At 37.5% G+C, this 22911-nt stretch overlaps 1 protein-coding gene across 1 annotated transcript in view; it reads left to right on the top strand.

Annotated features, from left to right (window-relative positions):
* The window catches only part of IGSF10 (immunoglobulin superfamily member 10), a 71975-nt gene that overhangs the window by 18234 nt on the left and 30830 nt on the right, over positions 1-22911 (top strand). The window lies entirely within an intron of this gene.

Consider the following 22911-nt stretch of genomic DNA (forward strand, 5'->3'; position numbering starts at 1 on the left):
TCTCTCTCTCTCTCTCTCTCTCTCTGGTTCTCTCTCTCTCTCTCTCTGGTTCTCTATCTCTCTCTCTCTTTCGCCCTCTGTTCCTCTCCGCTGCTTGCTTGTGCTCTCTCTCTTAAAAAATAAAACTCAATTTAAGTTCATTTAAAATTTTTTTTTTAATTTTACTTATTTTTTAAAATTTACATCCAAATTAGTTAGCATATAGTGCAACAGTGATTTCAGGAATAGGTTCCTTAATGCCCCTTACCCATTTAGCCCATCCCATCTCCCACAATCCCTCCAGTAACCCTCTGTTCTCCATATTTATGAGTTTTTTCTGTTTTGTCCCTGTCCCTGTTTTTATATTATTTTTACTTCCCTTCTCTTATGTTCATCTTTTTTGTCTCCTAAAGTCCTCATAGGAGTGAAGTCATATGGTTTTTGTCTTTCTCTAATTTCACTTAGCATAATACCTTCCAGTTGCATCCACATAGTTGCAAATGGCAAGATTTCATTCTTTTTGATTGCCAAGTAATACTCCATTGTATATATATACCACATCTTCTTTATCCATTTATCCATTGATGGACATTGGGCTCTTTCCATATTTTGGCTATTGTTGATAGTGCAGCTGTAAACGTGGGGGTGCAAGTGTCCCTTCGAAACAGCACACCTGTATCCCGTGGAAAAATGCCTACTAGTGCAATTGCTGGGTCATAGGATAGTTCTATTTTTAGTTTTTTAAGGAACCTCCATAGCATTTTCCAGAGTGGCTGCACCAGCTTGCATTGCCACCAACAATGCAAAAGAGATCCTCCTTCTCCTCATCCTCACCAACATCTGTTGTTGCCTGAGTTGTTAATGTTAGCCATTCTGACAGGTGGAAGGTGGTATCTCATTGTGGTTTTTGATTTGTATTTCCCTGATGATGACACATTTTTTCATGTGTCAGTTGGTCATCTGTATGTCTTCTTTGGAGAAGTGTCTATTCATATCCTTTGCCCATTTCTTCACTGGATTATTTGTTTTTTGGATGTTGAGTTTGGTCAGTTCTTTATAGATTTTGGATACTAACCCTTTGTCTGATAGGTCATTTGTAAATATCTTCTCCCATTCTGTCGGTTGCCTTTTAGTTTTGTTGATTATTTCCTTCACTGTGCAGAAGCTTTTTTTTGATGAGGTCCCAATAGTTCATTTTTGCTTTTGTTTCCCTTGCCTCTGGAGATATGTTGAGTAAGAAGTTGCTGCGAGCAACATCAAAGACGTTTTAGCCTGCTTTCTCCTCAAGGGTTCTGATGGCTTCCTGTCTTACATTTAGGTCTTGCATCTATTTTGGGTTTATTTTTGTATATGGTGTAAGAAAGTGGTCCAAGTTCATTCTTCTGCATGTCTATGTCCAGTTTTCCCAGTCCCACTTGCTGAAGAGACTGTCTTTATTCCATTGGATATTCTTTTTGGCTTTGTCAAAGATAAGTTGGCCATACATTTGTGGGTCCGTTTCTGGGTTCTCTATTCAGTTCCATTGATCTGAGTGTCTGTTCTTGTGCTAATACCATACTCTCTTGATGATTACAGCTTTGTAGTATAACTTGAGGTTTGGGATTGTGATGCCTCCAGCTTTGGTTTTCTTTTTCAAGATTGCTTTGGCTATTAAAGGTCTTTTCTGGTTCCATACAAATTTTAGGATTATTTGTTCTAGCTCTGTGAAGAATGCTGGTGTGATTTTGAAGGGATTGCATTGAATATGTAGATTGCTTTGGTTAGTATCAACATTTTAACAATATTTGTTCTTCCTATCCAGGAGCGTGGAATCTTTTTCCATTTTTTTTTGTGTGTCTTCTTCAATTTCTTTCATAAGCGTTCTATAGTTTTCAGCATATAGATTTTTCTCATCTTTGGTTAGATTTATTCCTAGTTATTTTATGGTTTTTTGTGCAACTGTAAATGGGATCGATTCCTTGATTTCTCTTTCTGTCACTTCATTGTTGGTGTATAAGAATGCAACCGATTTCTGTGCGTTGATTTTATATCCTGCAACTTTGCTGAATTAATGAATCAATTCTAGCAGTTTTTTCATGGAATCTTTTGGGTTTTCCATATACAGTATCATGTCATCTACGAAGAGTGAGAGTTTGACCTGGTCCTGGACAATTTGGATGTCTTTTATTTATTTGTGTTGTCTGATTACAGAGGCTAAGACTTCCAATACTATGTTGAATAACAGTGGCGAGAATGGACATCCCTGTCTTGTTCCTGACCTCATGGGAAAGCTCTCAGTTTTTCCGCATTGAGGACGATATTAGAGTTGGGTCGTTCATATATGGCTTTTATGATCTGGAGGTATGCTTCTTCTATCCCTACTTTCTTGCGGGTTTTTATGAAGAAAGGATGCTGTATTTTATCAAATGCTTTCTCTGCATCTATTGAGAGGATCATATGGTTCTTGTCCTTTCTTTTATTGATGTGATGAATCACGTTATTTGTTTTGCAGATATTGAACCAGCCCTGCATCCCAGGTATAAATCCCACTTGGTTGTGGTGAATAACTTTTTTAATGTATTGTTGGAGCTGGTTGGCTAATATCTTGTTGAGGATTTTTTTGCATCCATGTTCATCAGGGAAATTGGTCTATAGTTTCCTTTTTAGTGGGGATTCTGTCTGGTTTTGGAATCAAGGTAATTATGGCTTCATAGAAAGAGTTTGGAAGTTTTCCTTCCATTTCTATTTTGAGAAAAGCTTCAAGAGAATAGGTGTTAACTCTTCCTTAAATGTTTGGTAGAATTCCCCTGGAAAGCTATCTGGCCCTGGACTCTTGTTTTTTGGCAGATTTTTGATTATTAATTTGACTTCCTTACTGGTGATAGGTCTGTTCAAATTTTCCATTTCTTCCTGTTTCAGTTTTGGTAGTGTATACGTTTCTAGGAATTTGTCCATTTCTTCCAGATGGCCCATTTTATTTTTCATAAAATTGCTCATACTATTCTCTTATTATTGTTTTTATTTCTGCTGTGTTGGTTGTGATCTCTCCTCTTTCATTCTGTACTTATTTGAGTCCTTTCCTTTTTCTTTTTGTTCATACTGGCTAGTGGTCTATCAATTTTGTTAATTTTTTCAAAGAACCAGCTTCTGGTTTCATTGATCTGTTCTACTGTTTTGGTTTGGTTTGGTTTGGTTTGGTTTTGATAGCATTAATTTCTGCTCTAATCTTTATTATTTCCTGTCTTCTGCTGGTTTTGGATTTTATTTGCTGTTCTTTTTCCAGGTCCCTAAGGCATAAGGTTAGATCTTTCTTCCTACTTTCGGAAAGCCTGGACTTCTATATACTTTCCTCTTATGACCACCTTTGCTACATCCCAGAGGTTTTGGGTTGTGGTGTTATCATTTCATTGGCTTCCATATACTTTTTAATTTCCTCTTTAACTTCTTGGTTAGCCCATTCATGCTTTAGTAGGATGTTCTTCAGTCTCCAAGTATTTGTTACCTTTCCAAATTTTTTCTTGTGGTTGATTTTGAGTTTCATAGTGTTGTGGTGTGAAAATATGCACAGTATGATCTCAATCTTTTCATACTTACATACAGATGATTTGTGTCCCAGTATATGGTCTATTCTGGAGAACGTTCCGTGTGCACTAGAGAAGAATGTATATTCTGCTGCTTTAGGATGAAATGTTCTGAATATACCTGTTAAGTCCATCTGGTCCAGTGTGTCATTCAAAGCCATTGTTTCCTAGTTGATTTTTTGAATAGATGATCTGTCCATTGCTGTGAGTGGGGTGTGGAATTCTCCTACTATTATGGCATTACTATTGATGAGTTTATGTTTGTGATTAATTGATTTATATATTTGGGTGTTTCACATTTGGTGCATAAATGTTTACAATTGTTAGGTCTTCTTGGTGGATAGACCCCTTGATTATGATATAACGCCCTTCTGCATCTCTTGATATAGTCTTTATTTCAAAGTCTAGATTGTCTGATAAAGTATGGCTACTCTGGCTTTCTTTTGTTGATGATTAGCATGATAGATGGTTCTCCATCCCCTTATTTTCAATCTGAAGGTGTCGTTAGGTCTAAAGTGGGTCTCTTGTAAACAGCAAACAGATGGATCTTGTTTCCTTATCCATACTGTTACCCTATGTCTTTTGAAAGATATGAATTTATGGCCGTTATGATGCTTGTAGAAGTTGGAGTTTTTTGGTGGTGTTCTCTGGTCCTTTCTAATCTTTGTTACTTTTGGTATTTACATATATATAAAAGTCCCCCTTAAAATTTGTTGCAGGGCTGCTTTAATGGTCACAAACTCCTTTAATTTTTGTTTGTCTGGGAAACTTTTTCTCTCTCCTATTTTGAATGACAGCCTACTGGATAAAGAATTCTTGGCTGCATATTTTTCTGATTTAGCACACTGAATATATCCTGCCACTCCTTTCTGGCCTGCCAAGTTTCTGTGGATAGGTCTGCTGCAAACCTGATCTGTCTTCCCTTGTAGGTTAAGACTTTTTTTTCCCTTGCTGCTTTCATGATTCTCTCCTTGCCTTAGTATTTTGTGTATTTGACTATGATATGCCTTGTTGATGGTCGGTTTTTGGTGAATCTAATGGGGGTCCTCTGTGCTTCCTGGATTTTGATGTCTGTGTCTTTCCCCAGGTTAGGAAAGTTTTCCACTAAGATTTGCTCACATAACCCTTCTACCCCTATTTCTCCCTCATCCTCTTCTGGGACCCTTATGATTCTGATGTTGTTCCTTTTTAGTGAGTCACTGATTTCTCTGATTCTTAAATTGTGCTCTTTTGCCTTAATCTCCCTCTTTTTTTCTGTTTCATTATTCTCTGTAAGTTTGTCCTCTATATTGCTGATTCTTTGTTCTGCCTTATCCATCCTTGCTGCTGCTGCATCCATCCGTGATTGCAGCTCAGTTACAGCATTTTAAATTTCATTCAGAATATTTTTTATTTCTTTTATCTCTGCAGAAAGGGGTTCTAATCTATTTACTACTGCAGCTAGTATTCTTACTATCATGATTCTAAATTCTGGTTCAGACATCTTGCTTGTATCTGTGTTGGTTAAATCCCTGGCTGTCATTTCTTCATGCTCTTTCTTTTGGGGTGAATTCCTTCATTTTGTCATTTTGAAGGGAGAAAAAGAATTAATGAGGTAGAAAAATGAAAATTAAAAAAAATAAAATTAAAAAAATATTAAAATTAAAAAATTAACACACACACACACAAATCCAGTAAATGATGCTAGATACTAGGGGTGTTTTGGTCTGGGTGTTGAAAGTGGTTTGACAGATTAGAGAAAAAATGGGGGGAAGGAAATTGTTTGGGAACTTGAAAAAATACACTAAAGTAGACTAAAATGAGATGATGGGAGTGAAATAGAACTTGAAAAAATGTACACAAAATAATATAGTAGAAAAAATTAAAAATATTTTAATAAAAATTAAAAATAAAAATGATTTTTTTCATTTTCTGTATTCAAGAAAAATGAAAAAGAATAAAGAGTTTAAAAAAAGAAAAAAGAAATCATATGAAAATTTGAAAAATGAACACACTGTAGTAGATGAAAATTAAATGACGGAAGTGAAATAGAATTTGAAAAAATTTACATAAAAGCAAACAATATAGTAAAAAAATAAAAATATTTTAGTAGACATTGAAAGTAAAAATGAAGTTTTTCTCTTTCTGCATTCAAGGAAAAAAAAAAAGAGAAAAAGAAAGAGATGAAAAAAAGAAATAATTTGAAAATTTGAAAAGGTGAATACACTAAGTAGACTAAAATAAAATGATAGAAGTAAATAGAATTTGAAAAACTTACACAAAAGTAAAAAATATAGTAATAAAAATTAGATATTTTTAATAAAACTTGAAAATAAAAATGAATTTTCTTTCTGTATTCAAGAAAAAGAAGTGTAAAAGGGAAAAACAAGACAGAAAATTGAATAGATGGACCTGCTAACAGATTGAAGTAGGACTGAAATTACTTCGTTTTCCCCTAGAAGTCAGACTAGCACTTTATAGTCCATAAACTAAGCAGGAAGTGAGACATGTTTTTGAAGAGTGAAGTTGGCCCAGTTGGGTGGGGCTCAGTGTAACGGCTCCACTCTTCACTAGATGGTGCTGCTAGCCTAGTGGGGTGGAGAGTTGTGGCACTCATAGGTGCATATGCGCATGCATGGGAGCAGTGAAAATGGTGCCACCCAGATACCCTGTCTCTAGTTTTGGAACTCTGTTCTCCCAGATCATCAATTGCTCACCTCTCCTCAGTCTCTTCAGCTTTCATCCACTCCCCGCTCCATGACCAGGCCCCAGGCAGTACCTCTCTCCCAAGTTTTCTCTCAGATGTGGCTGTTTTCCCCCACCCCTTACTTCTGAAGGACTTCAGCTTTGACCCGTTCCACCCCTCTGCAGGAGGGTCTCACTGAACAATGGACGAATGAGCAATGGCCAAATGTCGGCTGCACCCAGGAATGCTTGCTGGACCCTGCTGCTGCTGGTGCCCCGAGACTCCAGCTAGGTGCCAGCCCGCCCCAGAAAAAGTTCACGAGATAGTGTAGCAGTAGCGTTTCAGGGATTATAGAAAATCACAACACACATCTGGCAACAGGCTTCATCCTTAACGACCTTGTTCCAGCACCAGCCAATGTGGCCAGTTTCTGGGGTCTGCTGGGACCAGGTGGCTTCAACAGTCTCTACCAAATGTCCTTCCAGGAGTGGAACAGCTTTTCCCCATGTGGCTTGAGAACCTCCTAGAACCCACTCTGTTCCTGGGGATGTGTCCTTCCTACCAGAGCACTGCCAGGTATCAAGCTGTGGAGTTGCAGATTCTGCACTCCCCTTGTTTACAGTCTTACTGGAATTTAAATCCTCTCCTTTCTTCTTTCTCCCTTTTTAGTTTAGTCCCTGCAGCTGTTTCCAATTTCCCACTTTCTCTCCAGCTGCTTTTGGGGAGGGGTGCTTTTCCCGTATTCTCCCCACTCTGTCCTTCCTCTCTCCACTTGCAAAAGTGCCTCCCTTCCCATGCCTTCTCGCTCCCCAAGTTCACCTCTCTGTGCCATGTACCTGCTGAATTCTGTGGTTCAGGATGTGCAGATGGTTGTGTTAATCCTCCAGTCAGTTTTCTAGGTGTGTAGGATGGTTTAGTGTTGGTCTGGCTGTATTTCATTGATGTGAGACACTTGTAAGTTCATTTTAATTTAGCTAGCTTGATTATATGTTAAAATTAGTATTCCAAGATTCTTTTTCCACAAACCTTCTACAATACTGTTTTTTTTTTAATTTTTACTTACTTTTGAGAGAGAAAGAGAGAGAGAATGCAAGTGGGGGTGGGAAGGGGGAGACAGAGAGAGAGAAACAGAGACAGAATCTGAAGCAGACTCCAAGCTCTGAGCTGTCAGTATAGAGCCCATCATAGGGCTCAAACCCACAAACTGTGAGATCATGACCTGAGCCAAAGTCAGACTCATAATCAACTGAGCCACCAGGTGCTGCCCTTTTTCTATACTCTAATTTTACTTTATTTTTCTTCTTTAAATGATTAGCCTCAAATCAGGAGAAAATTATTTTTCCTCAGCATCAACAAAATAAATCTCCATTCTTCATACTTTCTCTCAGCAAAAACATAGCCTATTCTCCTGGTATATGAAGATGTTTACCTTATTATTTTAGGAGCTTTATTTACATACAATATTTAGAATTCTTAACCCTTGGAAACCTTAATATCTAGTGAAAAATAAGAAGTAAGCAATGGTGAACTGTTGGTTATACCAACATTTTTTTAAATTGCAAATTTATGAATACATAAGTTCTAGAAGCATATGCCTCATTCAGCTTTCCAATAGAGCACTAATATCCAAATATCTTTTATAGTTTTTCTGTAATAAGGCAAAAGCAGATAAACCTATGTTTAACAGTTAATGCTTTTTTATCTTATTAGAAAATGATCTAAATAACTCATCTAGAGTTAATCATATAGATGATCAACTTAACTCATCACTTAGCAAAACTATAAGTTTTCAACATACCAAGAGGATTTGGAAAACTGTTTTAAAACTTTTTATGTATTCAATCAGTCTATTTGTTCTTGACAATTATATCTAGGTTACACATGAAAACTCCATGAGACATCAAAGAAAATCAACCATTATTCTAAGTCATTTTGGTGACAAATTGCAACAGATATAACATGAATTTAACTAGTAAATTCAGTAGAATAAAAGTTGGTTATTGGCATTATAGTCAAAGTTTGGTATCTCTATAAAGACATGGCTGTTTTAATTAAACCAACAAACTTAAAGTTTCATTTACTGAAGATTATCCCAGATCAAGTGAACCTGAAAAACATTTGAGCTAGTTTCTATTATATTTGAGAATTAATTCATATAAGCATTTAATTTTCTTTAAGCCAATTAAATACAGCTCTTGTACAAATTAATTTTAGCAATATCATCTGGAGGTAGAAAATAAAACATATCTACAACACACATAAACATAGAGTTGCAGAGAACTTACAGCTTCTGTCTTTAAATTACTGCCATGAAATAGGTACAAAACTCATTATAATAAGTTGAATCTAAATGTGTTTTTCTGGCAGATGGAATATGTTAAGGTTACTTGATCATAGAGTTATTAAATCTTTTCAAATATCTTGCCTAGTTTCAGCTGGGTCGTGGAGTAAATATTTCTGGCAGTATTAAACTCCAGGGATTTTCTCAAAGATGGTGTAAAATATACTATCTTTAAGAGATCTAGAGTCTCTCCCAAAGCTAGCCAAAGAAAGAACTAACAACTGATGTGTCCCAGGCAGAGAAGAAGCCAAGCCAAGTTCCTCGGCTGTTAAAACAAAAACAAAAACAAGCAAGAAGGCATTAGTGAGAAATGCCTGAGTGGCTCAGTTGGTTAAGCATTGGACTCCTGATTTTGGCTCAGGTCATGATCTCTCAGTTTGGGTGTTTGAGCCCTACATGGAGCCCTACTTTGGGCTCTGTGCTGACAATGCAGAGCCTGCTTGGGATCCTCTCTCTCTTCACCTCCCTGCTCATGCCCTCTCTCAAAAATAAATTTAAAAAATTAAAAAAAAAAAACTAAAAAAAAAAAAAAAGAGGGAGAAGAGGAGGTGGTAGTGGCAGCAAAGGCAATAGTTATTCCCAGAAGAAAGAATCAATAACCAGTGGATCTGGATTTGAAAGGGAGGGACAATGTGAAATTTTATTTGCCTCTCTTAACTGGGGTCAGGAAGTAATCTATAAAAACTCTTGACAATCCCCTCTAGGTTTAAGATATTCTTTAACTATGGCCCCTAGTTCGGCCTTTGACCAAGGAGTGGAAGGTAATCTCAAGAGGATTGTCTATATCTTTGGATGGTCTTATTTTAAAAAGGTAACTGTTTAATAGTCTCATCAGAATGGATATATCAGTCTTACAGGCTTTTGTTTTAGGTACATTTTCTCTCTTTAATTTTTTATTAGCATTTTGCAATGAATATTTTAATAAAACTGTTTTGGAATTTTGAAATCTTTTGGAGGCTTCTGCATGCCAATTAAAATAGGTAGCCTTTTCTGTTTAATTTGGGAACCCTTGCTTTCAAGTGTACTTCTTAATTGATATTATATAATTGGAACTTTTATATTGACCTTTTTTAATTGGCCTTTTAGTTTTGTTGATTGTTTCCTGTGTTGTACAGAAGCTTTTTATTTTGATGAGGTCCCAATAGTTCATTTTTGCTTTTGTTTCCTTTGCCTCAGGAGACATGCCTAGTAAGAAGTTGTTGCAGCTAAGGTCAAAGATGTTGCCTGTTTTCTCTTCCAGGATTTTGATGATTTCCTGTTTTACATTTAGGTCTTTCATACATTTTGAGTTTATTTTTGTGTCTGGTCTAAGAAGTGGTCTAAGTTCATTCTTCCGTATGTTGCTGTCCAGCTTTCCCAACACCATTTACTGAGGAGACTGTCTTTTTTCCACTGGGTAATCTTTCCTGCTTTGTCAAAGATTAGCTGGCCATACATTGATGGGTCAATTTCCCTATTCTCTATTCTATTCCATTGATTGATGTGTCTGTTTTCCTGCTGTCTTAATTAAAGCTTTGTAATACATCTTTAAGTCTAGGATTGTGATGCCTCCAGCTTTGATTTTCTTATTCAATATTATTTTGGCTATGCAAGGTCTCTTCTGGTTCCACACAAATTTTAGGATTGTCTGTTCTTGATTGGGAAGAATGCTGGTGTTATTTTGATAGGATTGTATTGAATGTGTAGATTGCTTTGGCTATTATTGACATTTTAACAATATTTTTTGATCCATGAGTATTGAATGTTTTCCCATTTCTTTGTGTCTTCTTCAGTTTATTTCACAGGTGTTCTACAGTTTTCAGTGTACAGATCTTTAACCTCTTTGTTTAGGTTTCTTTCTAGATATCTTATGGTTTTCAGTGCAGTTGTAAATGGGATTGATTCCTTGCTTTTTCTTTCTCCTGCTTCATTATTGGTGTATAGAAATGCAACCGACTTCTGTATGTCAATTTTATATCCTGTGACTTTGCTGAATTCATGTAAATAAAATCGAATGAAAGAATCTTGAAAGAGGAAAGATCACAAACAACACTACAGAAATACAAGCAATAATAAGAAAATATTATGAGCATTTATAGGTCAACAAATTGGACAATCTGGAAGAAATAGACAAATCCCTAGAAACATATAAGCTGCCAAAACTGAAACAGGAAGAAATAGAAAATTGGAATGGACCCATTACCTGTAAAGAAATTCAATCAGTAGTCAAAAATCTCCCATGGAACCAGTCCAGGGCCAGAAGGCTTCCCAGGAGAATTCTACCAAATATTTAAAGAAGAGTTAATACCTATTCTTTTGAAGCTGTTTCAAAAAATAGAAGTGAAAGGAAAACCAGGCAGAGATCTCACTAAAAAGGTGAATTGCAGACTAATCTCCCTGATGACTACAGATGCAAAAATTTTCAACAACATAGTAGTAAACCGAATCCAACAATAGTCAAAAGAATTATTCACCATCATCAAATGGGATTTACTCCTGGGCTAGGGCTGGTTCAATATCTGCAAATCAATCAGCGTGATACACCACATTAATAAAAGAAGGGTTAAGAACCACATGATCCTCTCAATAGATGCAGAAAAGGCATTTGACAAAATACAGCATCCTTTCTTGATAAAAACCATCAAGAAAGTAGGGATAGAAGGAACATAGCTCAAGATCATAAAGGCCATATACAAAAGACCCATAGCTAATATACTCAATGGGGAAAACTGAGAGCTTTCCCCCCTAAGGTCAGGAACACAAGAGGGATGTCCTCTCTCACCACTGTTGTTCAACATTGTTTTGGAAGTCCAAACCTCAGTAATCAGACAAGAAGAAGAAATAACATCCAAATTGGCAAAGTCAAACTTTCACTCTGCATATCACGAGACTCTACATGGAAAACCTGCAAGACTCCACCCCAAAACTGCTAGAATGGTTATATGAATTCAGCAAAGTTGACTCCTTTTTAAAAGAATAATTGACCATATAAGCATAGTTTTAGTTCTGTGTTCTCTATTCTGTCTTATTGACCTATGTGTCTTTTTTATATATGTGTGCCAGTACCATAGTCTTTTGATTACCACTGCTTTATAGTATATATTGAAATCTGGGATTGTAATGCCCCTAGTTTTGTTCCTCTTAAAGATTGTCTTGGCTGTTCAGGTCTTTTGTGGTCCCATACAAATTACAGGATTATTTGTTACAGTTCTGTGAAAAAATGCTATTACTATTTTGATAGGGATTGCATTAAATTTATAGATTGCTTTGGGCAGGATGGGCATTTTAACAATATTTGCTCTTCCAATCCATGAGCATGAGATATCTTTCTGTTTCTTTGTGTCCTCTTCAATTTCTTTCATCTGTATTTTGTAGTTTATAGACTATAGGTCTTTCACCTCCTTGGTTAATTTTATATGTAGGGATTTTAGTATTTTAGGTGCAATTGTAAATGGGATTGTTGTCTTAATTCCTCTTTCTACTACTTCATTATTAGTGTGTAGAAATGCAACAGATTCCTATATGTTAATTTTGTGTCCTATGACTTTACTGAATTCACTTGTCAGTTCTAATAGGTTTTTGGTGCAATATTTAGGGGTTTCTATATATATTATATCATCTGCAAATAGTGAAATTTTATGTCTTCCTTACAAATTTGGATGTCTTTTATTTCTTTTTCTTATCTGATTGTTGTGGCTAGGACTTCCAATACTATGTTGTATAAAAGTGGTGAGAGTGGACATCATTGTATTCCTGACCTTAGGGGAAAAGTTCTTAGTTTTTTCCCATTGAGTATGATATTTAGCCTTTATTCTTTTGAGGTGTGTTCTTTCTAAACCTACTTTGTGGAAGGTTTTTTTTTTTATGAATGGATGTTGTAATTTGTAAAATGCTTCTCCTGCATCTAGTGAAATTATCATATGGCTCTTATCCTTTCTCTTTTAATGTGATGTATCATGTTGGTTGATTGGTGAATATTGAACCACCCTTGCATCCCAGGAATAAATTCCACTCAATTGTGGTGCAAGATTTTTTTTAAATGTATTGTTGAATTCAGTTTGCCAATAATTTATTGAGGATTTTTTATCTATGTTCATCAGAATACCGGCCTATAGGTTTTTAATTGTTGTTTGTTTTTTTGTAGTTTTCTGTCTGGTTTTGGTATCAGGGTAATGCAGGCCTCAAGGAATGAATTTGGAAGCTTTCTTTTCTCTCTCTCTCTTTTTTTAATAGTTTAAGAATAGGTATTAACTCTTCTTTAAATGTTTGGTAGAATTCACCTGTGCAGCCATCTGGTCTTGGACTTTTGTTTTTTGGGAATTTCTTTATTATTCAATTTCATTTTGCTGATGGCATTGAGCCAGATTAACTAGCCTGTTCAAATTTTCTTTCTTCCTTTTTTAAATGTTTATTTATTTTTGAAAGAGAGAGCTGGGGAGGGGCAAAGAAGACAGAGAAAGAGAAACTCCCAAACAGGCTCTGCACTGCCAGCACAGAGCCCAAATGGGACTTGATCCCATGACCATGGGATAATGACCTGAGCTGAAATCAAGAGTCAGATACTTAACTGACTGAACCACCCAGGTATCCCAAAATTTTAATTTTAATTTTGGAAATATTTTTTTTCTTTCTTCCTGATTCACCTTTGGGAGGTTATATGTTTCCCGGAATTCCTCCATTTCTTCTAGGTTGTCCATTTTGTTAGCAGAAAAAAAAACCTTCATAATCTCTTATAATCCTTTGTATTTCCATATAAGTATTGCTACCTCAACTTTCTTTTCATTTCTATTTGCATGATAAATGCTTTCCCATCTTTTCTCTTTCTCTTTTCTTTAATGTTTGTTTTTTTGTCTGTTTGTTTTGAGACAGAGCATGAGCAAAGGAAGGGCAGAGAGAGGAGAAAAAGAATCCCAGGCAGGCGCTGTACCATTAGCACAGAGCCTGATGTGAGACTTGATATCATGAACCATGAAATCATCACCTGAACCAAAATTAAGAGTTGGACACTTAACCAACTGAGCCACCCAAGCGTCCCCCCATTCCTTCACTATCAAACTGCCTATGTTTTAAGTTGAAAATGAGTATCTGTGGGTTCTATATAGTTGGGTCTTGCTTTTTTTTTTTTTTAAATCCATTCTGTCACCTTCTGTCTTTTGGAGCATTTAGTTCATTTACATTCAAAGTAATTATGGATTGGTATGTTCTTATTACCATTTTTTGGTTACTCGTTTTGTGATTGCTTTTGTAGTTTTCCACTGTTCCTTTCTTCTCTTGCTCCCCTGTGGTTTGATGGCTTTCTTTAGTGATATGCATGGATTCCTTTCCCTTTATTTTTTGCATATCTATTACTGATTTTTTAAATTTGTGGTTGTGATAGGGTTTGTATATAGCATCTTATGCATATAGCAGTCTATATTAACTTGATAGTTAAGTTTGAAACCATTATAAAAGCACTAAATCTTTACTCCCCTACATTTTAGGTATATAGTGTCAGACTTTACATCCTCTTATTTTGATTTTCTCATCTGATTTTTTTATACACTTGATTTTAATGCTTTAGCCTCCATATTGGTTTTAGAAGTAATTAATATATTACTTTTACTATGTTTATATGTACTTGTGAAATTTTTTCCTTTTGTAATGTTCTTCTGTTTATAATCTTTCTTTTCAAAAAATCCCCTTGACATTTCTTGTAAGGCTGGTTTAGTGGTGATGAATTCATTTAACTTTTGTTTGGGAAACTCCATCTCTCCTTCTATTCTGAATTATAGCCTTGCTGGATAGAATATTCATGGCTGCATATTTTTCCTTTCAGCATTTTGAGTGTATCATGCTACCCTCTTATTGCATGCAAAGTTTCTACTAAAAAATCAACTGATCGTCTTATGAGGTTTCCTTTGTATGTAATTTTTTTTTCTGTTCTCAAAATCCTAATTATCACTAATTTTTGACATTTTAATTACTATGTGTATTGGTGTGGATGTCCTTGGGTTAATTTTGGGGGGCTCTCTGTGCCTCCTGGATCTGAATTCCTGTTTCCTTCACCAGATCAGGGAAGTTTTCAGCTATTATTTCTTCAAATAAATGCGCTGCCTCCTTCTCTCTTGATCTCCTCCTTCTGGGAGCCCAATAATGTGAATGTTATTATGCCTGATGGTGTCACTGAGTTCTCTTAACCTATGTTCTTTTTTTTAATTGATCTGTTTTAGTTAAAAAAAAAACCACACAACAAAACATCAAATTATTTTTACCCTCTACAATTCAGCTCTTTCCAAACATTCTAAGACCAAACAGACCCCCCCATCCAGAAACAGGGAATTAACTTACTTTTTTATAATACTTTTCTCATTCTCCTTGTTCAGCTTCAGTGCTTTCCATTACTCTGTCTTCCAGCTCTCTGATCTGTTCTTCTGTTTCCTCTAGCCCACTATTTTATATATTTTTTTTAAATGTGTATTTTTTAAAATATAATTTGTTATTAAATAGTCTAAAATACAGTGTGTACAGTGTGCTCTTGATTTGGGGGTAGATTGGTGTGGTTCACCACTTAAATACAATACCCAGTGCTCATCCCAACAAGTACCCTCCCCAATGCCCATCACTCATTTCCCCCTCTCCTCCATCCCCCCATCAACCCTCAGTTTGTTCTCTGTATTTAAGTCTCTTATGGTTTGCCTCCCTCTTGCTATGTTTGTAACTATTTTTTCTCCTTCCCTTCCTCCATCGTCTTCTAGTTCCACAAATGAGTGAAAACATATGATATCTGTCTTTGTCAGACTGACTTATTTGACTTAGCATAATACCTTCAGTTCGATCCACATGGCTACAAATGGCATGATTATATTCTTATTGCCAAGTAGTATCCCATTGTATATATAAACCACATCTTCTTTATCCATTCATCATTTGATGAACATTTAGGTTCTTTCCATAATTTGGCTATTGTTGAAAGCACTGCTATAAACATTGGGGAACATGTGCCCCTGTGCATCAGCTCTCCCATATCCTTTGGATAAATTCCTAGTAGTGCTATTGCTGGGTCATAGGGTAGTTCTATTTTTAATTTTTTGAGGAAGCTCCACAGTGTTTTCCAGAGCAGCTGCACCAGTTTGCATTTCCTGTTTCTCCACATGCTCATCAACATTTGTTGTTTCTGGAGTTGTTCATTGTAGCCACTCTGACTGGCGTGAGGTGGTATCTCAGTGTGGTTTTGATTTGTATTTCCCTGATGAGGAACGACAGTGAGCATCTTTTCATGTGTCTGTTGGCCATCTGGATGTCTTCTTTGGAGAAGTGTCTATTCATGTCTTCTGCCCATTTCTTCACTGGATTATCTGTTTTTCGGGTGTTGAGTTTGGTAAGTTCTTTGTAGATACTAACCCTTTATCCAATATGTCATTTGCAAATATCTTTCCCATTCCGTCAGTTGCCTTTTAGTTTTGTTGATTGTTTGCTTTGTAGTGCAGAAACTTTTATCTTGATGAGCTCCCAATAGTTCATTTTTGCTTTTAATTCCCTTGCCTTTGGAGATGTGTCAAGTAAAAAATTGCTGTGGCTGAGGTCAAAGAGGTTGTTGCCTGCTTCCTCCTCTATGGGTTTGATCGTTTCCTGTCTCACATTTAGGTCTTGCATCCATTTCAAGTTTATTTTTGTGTATGGTATAAGAAAGTGGTCTACTTTCATTCTTCTGCATGTTGCTCTCCAGTTCTCCCAGGACCATTTATTAAAGAGACTGTCATTTTTCCATTGGATACTCTTTCCTCCTTTGTCAAAGGTTAGTTGGCCATACATTTGTGGGTCCAATTCTGGGTTCTCTGTTCTATTCCATTGGTGTATGTGTCTGTTTTTGTGCCAATACCATACTGTCTTGATGATTACAGCTTTGTGGTAGAGAGTAAAGTCTGGGATTGTGATGCCTTCTGCTTTGGTTTTCTTCTTCAGTATTACTTTGGCTATTCGAGGTCTTTTGTGGATCCATACAAATTTTAAAATTGTTTGTTCTAACTTTGAGAAGAATGCGGGTGCAATTTTAATTGGGATTGCTTTGAATGTGTAGATTGCTCTGGATAGTATTGACATTTTAATAATATTTATTCTTCCCATGCATGAACATGGAATGTTTTTCCATTTCTGTGTGTCGTCTTCAACTTCATTCATAAACTTTGCATAATTTTCAGCATACAGATCTTTCACATCTTTGGTTAGGTTTATTCATGGGTATTTTATGGTTATTGGTGCAATTGTAAATGGGATCCATTTCTTGATTTATCCTTCTGTTGCTTCATTATTGGTGTATAGAAATGCAACCAATTTCTGTACATTGATTTTTTTACCCTGCAACATTGCTGAATTAATGTATCAATTCTAGCAGCCTGTTGGTGGAGTCTTTGGGTTTTCCATGTAGAGTATCATGTCTTCTGAAAAAAGTGAAAGTTTGACTACTACTTTGCCAGTTTTGATGCCTCTTGTCTGATGGCCAATGCTAGGACTTCCAACATTATATTAACAACAGTGGTGAGAGTGGACATCCCTGTCATGTTCCTGATCTCGTAGAAAACTCTCAGTGTTTTCCCCATTGAGGATAATAGCTGTGGGCTTTTCATCTATGGCTTTTATGATGTTTAAGTATGTTCTTTCCAGTCCGACTTTCTTTAGGGTTTTTATGAAGAAAGAGTGCTGTATTTTGTCATATGCTTTTTCCACATCTATTGACAGGATCATATCATTCTTATCCTTTCTTTTATTAACGTGATGTATCACATTGACTGATTTGTGAATACTGAACCAGCCCTGCAGCCCAGGAATGAATCCCACTTGATCATGGCGAATAATTCTTTTTATATGCTGTTGAATTTGATTTGCTAGTATCTTGTTGAGCATTTCTGCATCCATGATCATCAGGGATATTGGCCTGTAATTCTCCTTTTTGGCGGGGTCTCTGTCTTGTTTGGGAATCAAAGTAATGCTGGCTTCATAGAATGAGTCTGGAAGTTGTCCTTCCTTTTCTATTTGTTGGAAGAGCTTGAGAAGGATAGGTATTAACTCTGATAGAATTCCTCTGGGAAGCCATCTGGCCCAGGAATCTGTTGTGAGATTTTTAATAACTGATATAAGTTCTTCACTAGTTATGGGTATGTTCAAATTTTCTATTTCGTCCCATTTGAGTTTTGGTAGTGTGTGGGTGTCTAGGAATTTGTCCATTTCTTCCAGGTTGTTCAGTTTGTGGCATATAATTTTTCATAGTATTCTCTGATAATTGCTTGTATTTCTGAGGTATTGATCGTGATAAGTCCATTTTCATTCATGATTTTATCTGTTTGGGTCCTTTCTCTTTTCTTTTTGAGAACTCTGGCTAGGGGTTTATCAATTTAGTTTATTTTTTCAAAAAACCAGCTCTGAGTTTCATTGATCGGTTCCACTCGTTTTCTTTTTTTTTTTCTTTTGGATTCTATATTGTTTATTTCTCCTTTGATGTTTATTATTTCCCTTCTGCTGGGTTTGGGGTTTCTTTGCTGTTCTTCTAGTTCATTTGGGTGTGCTGTTAGATTTCATATTTGGGATTTTTCTTGTTTCTTGAGATAGGCCTGGATTGCAATGTATTTTCCTCTTAGGACTGCCTTTGCTGCATTGCAAAGGGTTTGGACTGTGGTGTTTTCATATTAATTTGTTTCCATATATTTTTTAATTTCTTCTTTAATTGCATGGTTGACCCATTCATTCTTTAGTAGGATGTTATTTAGCCTCTGTTCATTTGGAGGCTTTCCAAACTTTTTCCTGTGGTTGATTTCAAGTTTCACAGCATTGTGATCTGAAATCTGCATTGTATGATCTCACTTCTTTTATATTTATTGTGGGCTGTTTTGTGATCCAGTATATAATCTCTCTTGGAGAATTTTCCTTATGCACTTGAGAAGAATGTGTATTCTGCTTTAGGATGAAAAGTTCTGAATATATCTATCAAGTCCATCTGGTCCAGTGTATCATTCAGGGCCATTGTTCTTTATTGATTTTCTGCCTAGATGATTTGTCCATTGTTGTAAGTGGAGTATTAAAGTCCCCTGCAATTACAACTTTCTTGTAAGAATAAGATTGCTTATGCTTGTGATTGTTTTACATATTTGGGTGCTCCCAAATGTGCATATATGTTTATAATTGTTAGCTCTTCTTGATGGATAGGACCCATAATTTAGGATATAATTTCCTTCTTCATTTCTTATTACAGCCTTTAGTTTAAAATCTAGTTTGTCTGGGGGTGCCTGGGTGGCTCAGTCGGTTGAGCGTCCAACTTAGGCTCAGGTCATGATCTTGTGGTTGGTGAGTCTGAGCCCCACATCAGGCTCTGTGTTGACAGCTCAGAGTCTGGAGCCTGCTTGGGATTCTGTGTCTCTCTCTCTGCCCCTCCCCCGCTCATGCTCTGTCTCAAAAATAAAATAAACATTAAAAAAATATCAGAAAACGAGATTTTATTGTATAAGTATGGCTAATTTAACTTTCTTTTGACTCCAGTAGCATGATAGATGGTCCCCTCACTTTGAATCTGAAGATGTCCTCAGGTCTAAATTGAGTCTCTTGTAGACAGCAAATAGATAGGTCTTGTTTTTGTTTTGTTTTTTTTATCCATTCTGATACCCTATGTCTTTCGATTGGAGCATTTAGTCCATTTACATTCAGTGTTATTATTGAAAGATATGGGTTTATTAGAGTCATTGTGAGGTCTGTAGGTTTCATGCTTGTAGTGATGTCTCTGGTCCTTTGTGGTCCTTGTAACCTTCCACTCACAGAGTCCCCCTTAGGATCTCTTGTAGGCCTGGTTTAGTGGTGATGAACTCCTCAGTTTTTGTTTGTCTGGGAAAACTTTATTTCTCCTATTCTGAATGATAGGCTTGCTGGATAAAGGATTCTTGGCTGCATATTTTTCCTATTCAACATACTGAAAATTTCCTGTCGTCCCCTTCTGGCCTGCCAAGGTTCAGAAGATAAGTGTGTTACTACCCTTATATGTGTACCCTTGTAAGTTAAGGCCCGCTGTACCTAGCTGCTTTCAAAATTCTCTCTTTATCTTTGTATTTTGCCAGTTTCACTATGATATGTTGTGCAGAAGATTGTTTCAAGTTACATCTGAGGGGAGGTATCTGTGTTTCCTGGACTTCAATGTCTGTTTCCTTCCCCAGATTGGGGAAGTTCTCAGCTATGATTTGTTGAAGTGCACCTTCTGCCCCTTTTTCTCTGTTCTTCTTCTTGTGGAACTCCAATGATATGGATATTATTATGTTTCAATGAATCCCTTTGTTTTCTAATTCTCCCCTGGTGGTCTAGCATTTTTTTATCTCTCTTTTTCTTAGCTTCATATTTTCCATAATTTTAATCTTCTGTTTCACTTATTCTCCCCTCTGCCTCTTCAATCCTCACTGTCACCACCTCTAGTTTATTTTGCACCTCATTTACAACATTTGTAAATTCATCATGACTATGTTTTTGTTCCTTGATCTCTGCAGCAATAGATTCTCTGCTGTCTTCTATGCTTTTTTCAAGCCCAGTGATTAATCTTATGACTCTTATTCTAAATTCTTGTTCAGTTATATTGTTTATATCTGTTTTGATCAATTCTTTAGCTGTCATTTCTTCCTGGAATTTCTTTTGAGGAGAATTCCTCCATGCATCATTTTTGCTAGTTTTCTGTCCCTTATGTGTTTCAAAAGCTTGTTATGTGTCCTGCACCTGCAAGCCCTACTATATTAAAGAGGGGCCATGCACTGTCCAGGGCCTGGACCTTCAGGAGGTGTTTTTTGGAGTGTGTTACTTGCTCTCTGCTGTTGTGACTCTGGTTGTTTTGTCCCCCTATTTGTCATGAAGCTTTGGACCCTCCACCAGGTGTGCTTTATTTGTTGAAGTAGCCCTAAAAGAAAACAAAGAAACCAAAGACAAAACAAATACAAAAAACAAAAAACACCAGCTACAACAAAACGATGGGGTGAGATCAGTGTTTATGTGAGAGCCTTATCCCATACAAAGAGAGAAATGACAGGGGTAGGGGAAAAATAAAATTTAGTGGTTTGTCCCACTCTACCGACTCCCGTGCCTCCCTGGCACTTAACTTGGATTTAACCCCCAATATCTTAAAGGGCCCCACTCCATGCACCCTGGTTGAGGGGAAGAGATGTCTGTGCCACCTCAGGGCTGTGCACAGTTTGTCCCACTCCAACTCCTGTCCCTCCCTCATGTTCGGCTGGGATTTAAACCCTGATATCTTAAAGGGTCCTGCTCTGTGTGCCCTGGTTCTGGGAAAGTGCAGCTCTGTGCCACCAATATATTGTCTCTGGCTAGCAGGTGCAGGCAGTCTTGGAACAGTTGTATACCTTCTTCCCACAGCACTCCAGGGAGGGGATTGTTTTCTCCCACTGCAGACTGCACCCCTGACCTAGCCACTGAGCCTGGGCCTGGCTCCCCTCCTCCCCAGGTGCGTGAACCAGGCAGCTGGCCCCAGTCTGGAGGAAGCCCCTCAGTTAGAGATTGGATCTTTCTCCATCCCAGTTAGTGGTTTTTTCCTTGTACAGATACAGTCTTATGCTTCCCCAGCTTCTCTTTCTCTTCCCTTTGTCTCTCTGCAAAAGGGGATCCCTCCCCTTTGTGCCTACACAGCCTGATTTGTCTCTTCCATTTTGCAGTCACGCACCTATGGCCCACCAGGTTGTCCCCATGGGTCTCTGGAGATGTCTCTGTCACTCTGCAGCCTGGACTCTTGGAATTCAAAGTCCTTTGGCCTCAACACTGCTGTTTGAGGGATGAGGGAATTTCAGGTCCCCCCTTGCTTCTCTGCCATGTTGGATCTCTCTCCATCATGTATTTTTAATTTTAGTTAATGAGTTAATCTCTAATTGGTTATTTATTGTTTCCGTCTTTTTGTTAAGGATCTCACTGAGGTCTTCCATTCTTGTCTCAAATGCAGTAAGCATCTTTATGACCATCACTTTAAATTCTCTATCAGGCGTATAACTTACCTTTGTTTTGTTTACCTCTCTTCCTGGAATTTTGTCCTTTTCTTTGATTTGGGACATATTCCTCTGTCTCCTCATTTTTTCTAACTTTGTTTCTGTGTGTTGGGAAAGTCATCTATGTTCCTTGCTTTTAAAAGTAGTGGCTTTATGAAGAAGAGGTTCTTTAGTACCCTGTACTGAAGTGGCCCCTGTTCACCAGAACATAGTGCTTCAGGGGTGTCCTCTATGTGTGTTGTGGCTGAGTTGCATTTGTCTTCAGTCCAGTCATCTGCAATGGCTCTCTTTTAGTCCCTGTGTTATCAAGGGGCTAGTCTGGGGCTACTTTGCATTTGAGTTGGGTCAGACCAGATGTTTGCCAAGGCTGCAGTCACACCAATCAGCAAGCTGTTTTCCCTGTGTTGTCCCGTGGGAGGCTTTCATTGGTTTATTGGGGCTGCAGTAGACCTGGTGGTGTGTGTGCTTATCTTCTCCTCTTCCCAGATCAGGAGACACTTTGGAGTGGTTCTGGACATTGTCAAGGCTGCTTGCACAATGCCACATTTGTGGCACTGCTTTGGATGGACTCCTGTTGAGGGAAGGTTAGATTGGGCTTAGCAGCATGAGAATGCTCCAAGGGTGGGGCACACACTTATCAATGTTTGTGCAGGTCTGCTTGTGAGAAACCTGAGCTGCTTTGGACAGCTCCTGTCAAGGGCAGGTTGGATGTGGCAGGTGCACAGGAGAATGCAGGGGCAGGGTGTGCTGTTAGCAAAGCTTGATAATATTTGCTCTGGTTCCTGCAGGTATCTGTGTATCCAGGCTTGGGGGTCAGGGAGGAGAAATGGTGCCCACCAGCTCTTTTTTTCTTAGGAAAATCTCCTAAAGATCCTTGCTCTTGCTGCACATGTTGTGAGATTACTAAATAAATCTCCTTTCTGTATACCCCAGAAGTTTTTCAAACTGCTGCTTCTGTGCTATATCTCAGCATGTTGTTATGATGTCTTTTTAAGGTGGGGACTCAATTTCTAATCATCCTCCTGCTCTCCTAGAGGTGAACTGAGCCCACTGATTTTTATTTTATTTTATTTTTATATAATTTATTGTCAAACTGGTTTCCATAAAATACCCAGTGCTCATCCCAACAGGTGCCCTCCTCAATGCCCATCACCCATTTTCCCCTCTGCCCCCTTCAACCCTCAGTTTATTCTCAGTATTTAAGAGTCTCTTATGGTTTGCTCATGGTTTTGAGCACCTCCCATTTTCAAAGCCAGATGTTAAGGGGATTTGTCTTCCCAGTGAGGGTCCTCCCTGCCTGGGGTGCCTGACATAGTGGGCATCTGCTCCTCTCCTGTGTGCTTGCAGTGTCTCTCCCTCCTGTGGTCGGTCTTGTGGGTCTGTTTGGTTCCCAACCAT

This window comes from Panthera uncia, chromosome C2 (genome assembly GCF_023721935.1).
Source record: "Panthera uncia isolate 11264 chromosome C2, Puncia_PCG_1.0, whole genome shotgun sequence".
Lineage (NCBI taxonomy): Eukaryota > Metazoa > Chordata > Mammalia > Carnivora > Felidae > Panthera > Panthera uncia.